Genomic DNA, 9,264 nt, shown 5'->3' with positions numbered 1-9,264 from the left:
TAATTTAAGATAGCAAAGGGTTAAAGAGTCAAGGGGGTGTTTCCCACTTAGCACTCTGATACTTGAGTTAGTCACTTGAGAAAGGAGGAAGAAAGCTAAAAAGATTAATAGTCAAGAGAATGTAAGAATGAAAACAGAATACAATAACATTGAATCTTTTATCTCTAGAGAGCGGAACCTTAAATATTGACACTTAACTCATTAGTGGGGTGCCAAGTGTCATTTAATGGCGGTATTAGCTGGGACTATAATATCCAGTTTTAATGGATTGTTGTGGAGAGTTTATTTCCTATTTAGCGTAACAGGTATTTTGCTATCCCTGTAATGGCATGGTGATTACAATGTCAGTGATAAAAATATTCGTCATGCTTATAATACCATTGTTATCCCATCCATTAATGACCTTGTTTCATTACATCTAAGGGTTCACAATAACCATCGTAGAAGTTTATTCCTTTCCCGAGTGCCATATCTCCAAGTAGAGTTTCAATGCTGCCTGGTGACTTTTTGCAAGGAGTCTAATCCTATTGCTCGGTCGTATAAATTGTATGGCCTTTACTAGGCGATCGTTCTTTTATACTGAATTCATGTTATTCTAATGAGTGTTTTGTTTGCGATGCTTGAAGCCCCCTCATGTAATCTGGTAGGGATTCTCTCATATGTACATGCGATATGGTTCATAGGGATCCAGGATTCACCACATTATAGGAAAACCAATCAAATTGAACTCGACAGGGTTCAAACTAATCGTCTCTTCTTTCAATTTCCAAATCTAGAGGCAACTTAAGTTTTAATCCAAGTGCTTTTGTTGTTCACCGACTTCACTTTGTTCAATGTAAAGATGTTTAGAATTAATTAATATTGCTAAAATAAGTAATAAATTGCTTTCTAGTACGATTAACATCAGAACACATCTTTTACGTGCTTACCTTAAATTATTTTATTACTCTCCTGCAGATTTGAAATAATTAAAATGACAATGGCTGCTCCAATTTGACTAAACATAGACTAGCTTCTTCATGAAATGACACATGCACGTTTTTATTTCTCATCACCTTAACTTGCTTTCATTATTAAGGGAAGAAAAGAAGCATAATGATTCAATGCGTACGTGCTTATCATGCGGAGAAATTTCAATTATTAAATCAACCTTTTTTTCTCGAGCGTACGGTGAAAAATTAATGTACCCAATAAGCTCTGCATTGAACTATTATTTTTGTAATATTTTCTATTTTTTATACTGCATTAAGTAATACAGTGACACCTCACTATTCATCATCACCTCACTTATAAATATAGCACTAGAAGAGAAAGTGACTCAATAAAGCATTTTTCTTTCTTTGTATTTCATCTTATTGGTATATTGTCTTTTCGCTAGCTTCTGCAGCCTGCAAATGGCATCTCCAAATCCTGAGAATGGGTGCTTGAATAAGCTGAAGGCATTGCCTCAGAACATATGGAATAAGGTGGTTGACAAAGTAAACAAAGCAAAGAAAATAGCAAAAGATGATCCTAGAAAGATTGTTCATTCGTTAAAGTAGGACTTGCTCTTGCATTGGTTTTCTTATTCTTCGACTTCAAACCCACTAATGATGGTTTTGGTGTCTCTGCTATGTGGGCTGTTTTAACTATTATTGTCGTCTTCGAGCACACCGTAGGTAAGCTCTTTATCTTATCCTATATTGCAATAGATTGGAGTTTAACTTTAAAATTAGGATTTTAAATGAATCTTTATTGCAGTTGCAACTTTGGGAAGAGGATTGAAGAGGATGTTGGCCGCATTGATAGGAAGTTCTCTAGGTTTTGGAGCTCACTGGATAGCAACTCATTCTGGAAAGACTGGAGAGCCCATTCTAATTGCAATTTTTGTTTTTATATTTGGTAATTATAATCAAACACATATACCCTTTTTGTTTGCTAAAGTTGTAACTATATTTTATTTAATATGGAACTAATGTTATTTTCTGTGACTTGTTTTGATGCAGCTGGAATAGTTACATTTATACGATTTTTCCCAGAAATGAAAGCAAGACACGATTATGGGCTGCTGATACTCGAGATGACCTTCTGCTTGATATCTGTGTCCGGTTATAGAGATGAGGAGGTGATACACATGGCTCACAAGAGAGTCACCACAATTTTTATTGCTAGCATTACTTCTGTGGTTATTTATATTTTAATATGCCCTGTTTGGATCGGAGAAGATCTTCATAATTTGGTTGCTGGAAATTTGGAGAAGCTTGGAAACTTCTTAGAAGGTAAATCTCCAAATATTAATGTTGCCATGATGATATGTGAAAACTGATAAATTATTAGATAGGATATATGAAAATAGCTTTTCCCCATGCTGAACCAGGAGGGTAAAACTTGCAGGATTTGGAAGTGAATACTTTGGAACATCTGAAGGTGGACAAGCTAATAACACCAACAAGTCATTTCTTCAAGGATATAAAAGTGTTCCAGCTTTAAAAAACAGTGAAGAAACCATGGTGGGTAAAGACTTCTTTAGTTATTCTCAATCCTCCATTTGTGTTTGAAGCAAATCTTCGACATTATTATATATTATCTACATAGGTGCATTATTTTTTTGCAGGCTAATTTAGCAGGATGAGAACCATGTCATGGTCGATTCAGGTTCCGTCATCCTTGGAAGCAATACCTGAAAGTTGGAGCCTTGGCTAGTGAATGCGCCTACAAAGTCGACGCTCTTAACTGCTACATTCACGCCGAGACCCAAGTAACACAGCAAACCATTACAACGATAAATTTTCTATGTACTTAATTTTACCATATATATTTATAGATTTTTCTTTATCTAAATTTGGTTTACCATAGATTTAAAATATAAGATATATAGAGAGACCTACCAATTAAATATACGAGTCTCACATAGTTATATTTTAAATTTATAATAGATTAAGTTTAGACAAGAATCATAATGAAAAACTTACATAAATATCTTCTATGAAGAAGTCAATGAAAAAATGGGTGAATTCTGCATATTTTATATATAGGTCCCCACAATAAACAGGGTCTTGTAAGACGAAAATTTATATCCTGCTTTCTACAAGTATATGCCATGGTAAACTTGGTTCATGCAAGATTTATATAATATACAGTAAGTATATCAAAATTTGTCTATCTATAGATGTATAATTAATTAGCTTATTCTTCTTGGCAGAAACCGATGGAAATGCGAATGTGTGATGCCCTTACCAGTCTTTAGTGTAGCAAAGTAAAACGTGTCACATTCGGTGCCGGAGCACCCTATCTTATCTTGTCCTGTCCGTTGTTAGTTTTAAATTTCATAGAAAACATATGGTAATTTTTTTTTATCACAAATTATTTTTGTGGAAATTCGGGCAGAGTCTCTTCTATTTTATTAGTATCTGGCGGGTTCTACTATTTACCTGTTAAAAATAATTTCATGTCTATCTCATGTTTGCATATACATCATGTCATATTATATCATTTCTACTTATACAATTTTGAGAAAATATATTTTTCATTCATTCATACATATGGAAGTTTATATACAAAAGTTCACAACTTTATTTACAATCCAAAATGTAATTACAATTTATTTACAATGTTCAAAAAGAGTTACACTGTATCTACTTATGTACAATAAACCAAAATACAATACCTAATAACATGGGCCCTACCAAAATAAATACAAAATACTGAGATGACTCTAGACTGTGGTAGATCTGTCAAAACTCTGTCAGGGCATTACTGCTGTGGTTGTTGCTGTGTCTGTGTCTGGTCTCCTGTACCTATGCGATGGAAAAACTAACGCGCTAAGTGAATTGCTTAGTGGTTCATAACTTAAAAAAAAATAACTGAGTAATTAAAAATAATAATTCTAGGTGGAATTTCATAACTCTAGTTCAACTGTGTTTTTATTGCACTTTTTATTGCATGTTGGAAATAAATTAATTATCAGTATCTTATCTATTCATTTGTTTCATTCTTAGTCTTTTAAAATCATATCAATACCCTAATAACCTATAATATACTATAAGGCTGGATACACGGGAGTATACTGGTTAGACAGCTATATGTCTATCTAATATACATCTGTCATGTCAGGCAGAAGGTCGGCGGGTAGGCTTTTAAAGCTAGTAATGAAATTTGGTACAATGGCCAACGGGCAGGCATATAGCCTGTAGATCAATCATATCAGACATATTTTGTCTATCAATGATTATTCAGGTATGCAGTACTGCTATCTGTAGTCCCTAATTGGTATACCAATCGATCCAAACTATATACATAAGCCTGGGTTTACTTTGGGCAATTAAGCATTATCAATTACTTATTAGAAATTTCATGTCACTTTGTAGTGAAAAAGTGGGTCCCACATATCTATTTCATATAACTTAGTGCTTAGTAACATATTAGAGTTAAAACCCTACTATACATTTATTTGTCTTATGAACCTTTCTTTATGTTCAGTTTTAATGTCTTGATTTTACCTATCAATTTGATCAATATGTGACAACTGTTTGGCCATACTTCCTTATTGGAAGTTGTTCCTCTATGTCTTGTCTTATTTTTCCTTTTTGAATAATATCATTTGGATTTATAAAACTCAAGTTATGGTCAAATAACCACAACTGGTTCGATTCCAATTTCTGGTTCCTTAACTAGGCAGTTTTGGTATCATACTTTATCAATTTAATTGGATATGTTGCAGTCACTTTTAGGCTCTATGTTTTTCATAAAGTTTATTGCCCTATGTCTTATGGTCACTCAAAATTTTGGATTATAATTTTTCAAGTTTTATAGAACCATTTATAACCTAATAACTGGCTTGGACTATTCTAGAGTCAATGGTCAGTTATGCAATTTTCAAAATTAGTATATTGACTTGACCTAGCTAATTGACCTAGTTTCCTTAATTTCTGAGTTTTGGTCAAAATATCAATATTCTAGATTGATGTCTTTTGGAAATTTTGCCACTGGTTTCATTGCATTTGGATTTCTGTAGACCAAGTTATGGCCTCTTTGCCAAAACTGGTCAGGTAGCCTATGTCTAGCAAAATCTGGACAGTTTTAGTTTTGGACAGTTTTGGTAATCTAAATTTGGCCAGCAATTTGATTTAGTTAGAGGCATTTTTGAGCTCTATGATTTTCATAAAAGTTGAAACCCTATGTCTAAGCTTTCCAATTTTAGACCTGTCTCATGGGAGTTATGGCTAAATGAATGTGTACTGTTCATTTGGTCAATTTTCTAGGTTCATCATTTGGTCATCTGGATTGGGACAATAATTTGCTCAATTTTTGGGCAGAATTTGGGCATGGTCTCTGCATGAAAAATGGAGCATTTTAGGTCTAGTTTCATCTTTAATTGGCCTCATATCAATTGGAGCAACACAATTTCGGTTATGGCTCAAAACACATATTGGATTCAACAATTTTCAACCTGTAAAGAAATTTACACTTCCAATTTCATTCCTCCAACTCCCTTACTTCAAATTAGCATTCATGGCACTTCTAAATATCATCTCAATACAATCACATTCCAGCAATTACATCAAGTCTCCAATATATAGTTCAAAACCCTAATCCACATTGTCAAGGTCAATCACAATATACACATGAAATAAAATTTCTATCACAAATAACTTTATCAATCAATATATAGCCCTTATCTACTTATTCATCAACAACATCAATTAACATTTACATACATGAAATTATCAATCTCCTAAGTTTCTCAAGGCTACCGAATTGAAACAATTGCATAAAGTCTTTAATAATTATTCAAACCCTAATTCAAATTGTCAACCTAAAAAATACACATGCAATATCACTTCCAATGCATCTAAGTGTATCAATTAACATTACTAATCATCTTTATAATTAGGAATTCATCAAACTCTCAAGAAAATTATAGCTGCCGAAATGAAACACTTCTCTTAACTTACCATTTCTTTTGATTTCAAGCATAATTCACTTCATCCTAACTTCAAATCAATTTTTAACGAAGCAAGGAAGAGGATATAAGCACTAACCTCTTTATTCACTTTCTTGAGCTTGTTAAAACTTCAAAATTTCTCCTTTCTTTTGCTGCCTATGTACTTTTCAAGGTGTGAGGACTAATTCTTGTGAAGTGAACTTGTGATTTTATGTTGAAAATGAAGAGGATTTAAGCTTGCATGAAGAGAAAATCCATGGAGGAATTGAGAGAACCGAATTCGGCCATGGATGAGAGTTGAAGAAGAAGATGAAAGTGAGTGGAGAGATTTGTCACTTAATGCCTTTATATACCCCCACTAACTTTGGTTTAATTATTATAATAATCAAAGTTTTAATATTTCAAATAATACCCTTCTTTTTTTTTTTCTTAATTACATTACATTTATAGTTTCATATTTTCATGGGATTTTCAAAATTTTAATATCACTTATTTTAATGGACATTTAGGTCAAAAGTAAACTCTATGTGTCAAATGATCAAAATGCCCATCTTCGGGTTATAGTTATACTTTTTCGGTAATACCGACTAAATCCCTGATCCGACGGTTCCTTAAATTTCATTTTCATCTGTATCGATTAAATAAATTTTCTTTGATATTTTTAATGTCAATTATACCTCAGTAAACCTTTTAATTACATCCGGGAAATTATTTCCTAAGGTTCCTCGCAGTTCTGGGGTCATCAACTGTCTACGCAGTGACTTCCCGGTATGGTTACCTATTGCTAAAATCATGGCTCATTTAACCTAGTTACATTTCATTTCTTTTATTTTTTTTCTTAATTTTTCTTGTATTTCTTATCATTTATTCCATCATTTTATGTCTCCTCACTATTATTTAAGTATAGTTTCAGACATTCTGACTGTTCGGACAGACATTAGTCATTGAAACAGTAGAACGTACGGACTACCTACGATGAGGGTGTTACAAAATGAAAATCCAAGAGATGTGCACAAAGATTAGCTCAGAAACTAGCCAGGCGTTGAAGGAATTAACATCAACAGTTAAAACAATGACAAAATCATCAAAGGTGAAAATCCATATAACCAACTCAAAAGAAGCTGTAAAAGACCTCAAGTCCCTGCTAAAAACTGGCTTGTGGGAGGACGCTTTGATTTTAGATATCATTCGAGCTGCTACTGTAGCTTCACTATTGATCGATATTATCATACGCACAGAAAAGATCACTGAATCTATTCAGGAACTATCCTTGCTTGCTCATTTCAAGAGCCCAAACACCACATCAACTTCACATCAACAACATTTGCTTCACCGAGGAACAATACAACCAACTTCAGATGGATCGAATCACATTATTGCTATTGATCTGCCAGCTTCAGAATAATCAAATGATGGGAATTTGATCAAATTATTACAGGTCAACAATTTGAAGTCCTGGAGTTGTATGCTAGATTATTCTTCCTGTTTTTCTCGTTTGAGATGGTGGAGATGAATGTATTACCAATTAAGGGCAATTAATGTGTGCTACTCAATTGGTTTTGTTAAAATTTTTGCAAATTGAGTATTTTGCTTTTTAGTTATGGCACAGGTTGGAAACTAATAAAGGAAAAACTTCTTTCCTCTTTGTGGGATTATTTCTTGCTATTTTCACATTTGATAATCCTTTCCTCAATTACATTTTTTTTTTAATAAATGAAGTGGATGGTTCTCACTTTAATGGAAGTTTTGGTTCTTCTTATATATATATATATATATATATATATATATATATATATATATGAGAATTAATTGTAGTGTTTAAATAAATTTTGTAATTTAATATAGTTTTTGGATATTGATCTTATATATTAGATAAACTAAAATTCTATCACTTATGGCAATTCGAATTTTCTTTAATTAAAAAATTATATATGTAAACAATGAATTTTTAAGGTTAAAATGAAATCTATTTTTGTATGGATCAATATATAGATATTACTGGTGTTATACAAGAAAAATTAAGGTTGTATTACTCATTGCAGAATTAAGTTTCTCACTTTAATGGAAGTTTTGGTTCCCCTTATAAGTTTTATTTTTCAGAACTTTTGATATACATTTGAAAGATGTGTTGATTATAGTATTTAAACAAATTTTGTAATTTAACATATTTTGGAGGTTGATCTTATATATTAGATGGACTTAAATTCTATAAGTTATGGCTGTACGACCAATATGCCATCAATGAATTTTAAAGATAAAATAATACCATAATTTTGTCTGCATGAATTTTAAAATTGATATAAGAAGAAATAAACGTTGTATCAGTCATCCTAGAATTGGTAGAAGAGGCTCTTGATATCATAAAGAAAATGAGAATATTTATATATTTTTCAATAACTTTACAAGAATATACATGGTAAATACAAGGTACAAGGCTAAACATCCATATTTTTACTGGACCCAAAAGACTTATACGTTATGATTTGGTACCCTGATTTTCATATAGCAAAGAACATTATCGTTAGACCTACGAAATTACCAACAAAACTCCACAACTATTTACATTACTCTTAATAGCTATAATTTGCAAGAAAATATAGATGTTCACTAATACATTTTCTGTCAAGTGGAAGCAAGGTAAAATGGGGTCCACACAAACCATAACCATAGTACCAACAAAATGGGCTTTAGCCAACAAATCAATACAATACATATAGCAAAATCCTCAGTAACATATCACAGTAATACAACCACTGTTATCAAAGGCGCGCCTCAGGTGTAAGGCGCACCAAGCGCAGCCCTATGCCGAGGCGCCTCGGGATAGCCGAGGCGCACCACCTCACCAAGGCGCACCGAGGCGCGATGCGCACCGAGGTAAGGCGCTTGATAAAAAGGTAGGCTGCTAGAGTTTTTTTTTTAAGCTTGTCCAGCAGCCAGCAGCCAGCAAAAAGGAAAAAAAGAAGAAGAAGAAGAAGAAGAAGAAGAAGAACAAGAACAAGAAGAAGAAGAGGAGTGAAGGGAGAGATCAAACAAACCTGGTATATATTTTTTCTTATTCTTTTCTTATTCTTCTTCTTCTTCTTCTTCTCCTCTCACTCTCCTGTGCTCTCTTCCCCTATGCTGTATTTTTTTCTTTTTGTTTCAGTGTTTCCATTTTTTTTTTTTTTGCTGCCAATGCCATGCTTTCTCTCTCTCCCTTTCCTGTGTTGGGTATTCTTTTTCTGCTTCTCTTTTTTTTTTTTTTTGGACTGCCATGCTCTCTCTCTCTCTCTCTCTCTCTCTCTCTTCTGTAGTGTTTCTGCACTGCACTTTCTTTTTCTGCTTCTCTTTTTTTTTTTGGA

General features: G+C 33.0%; 1 pseudogene; it reads left to right on the top strand.

Annotated features, from left to right (window-relative positions):
* The first annotated feature begins 1,394 nt into the window (after positions 1-1,394).
* LOC110666709 (aluminum-activated malate transporter 2-like) lies at positions 1,395-7,328 on the top strand (annotated as a pseudogene).
* Positions 7,329-9,264: the final 1,936 nt, after the last annotated feature.

The sequence above is a fragment of the Hevea brasiliensis genome, chromosome 1 (assembly GCF_030052815.1).
Source record: "Hevea brasiliensis isolate MT/VB/25A 57/8 chromosome 1, ASM3005281v1, whole genome shotgun sequence".
NCBI classification, from domain to species: domain Eukaryota; kingdom Viridiplantae; phylum Streptophyta; class Magnoliopsida; order Malpighiales; family Euphorbiaceae; genus Hevea; species Hevea brasiliensis.
Note: the sequence above shows the minus strand (reverse complement) of the source record. Positions and strands in the feature narration are given on the sequence as shown.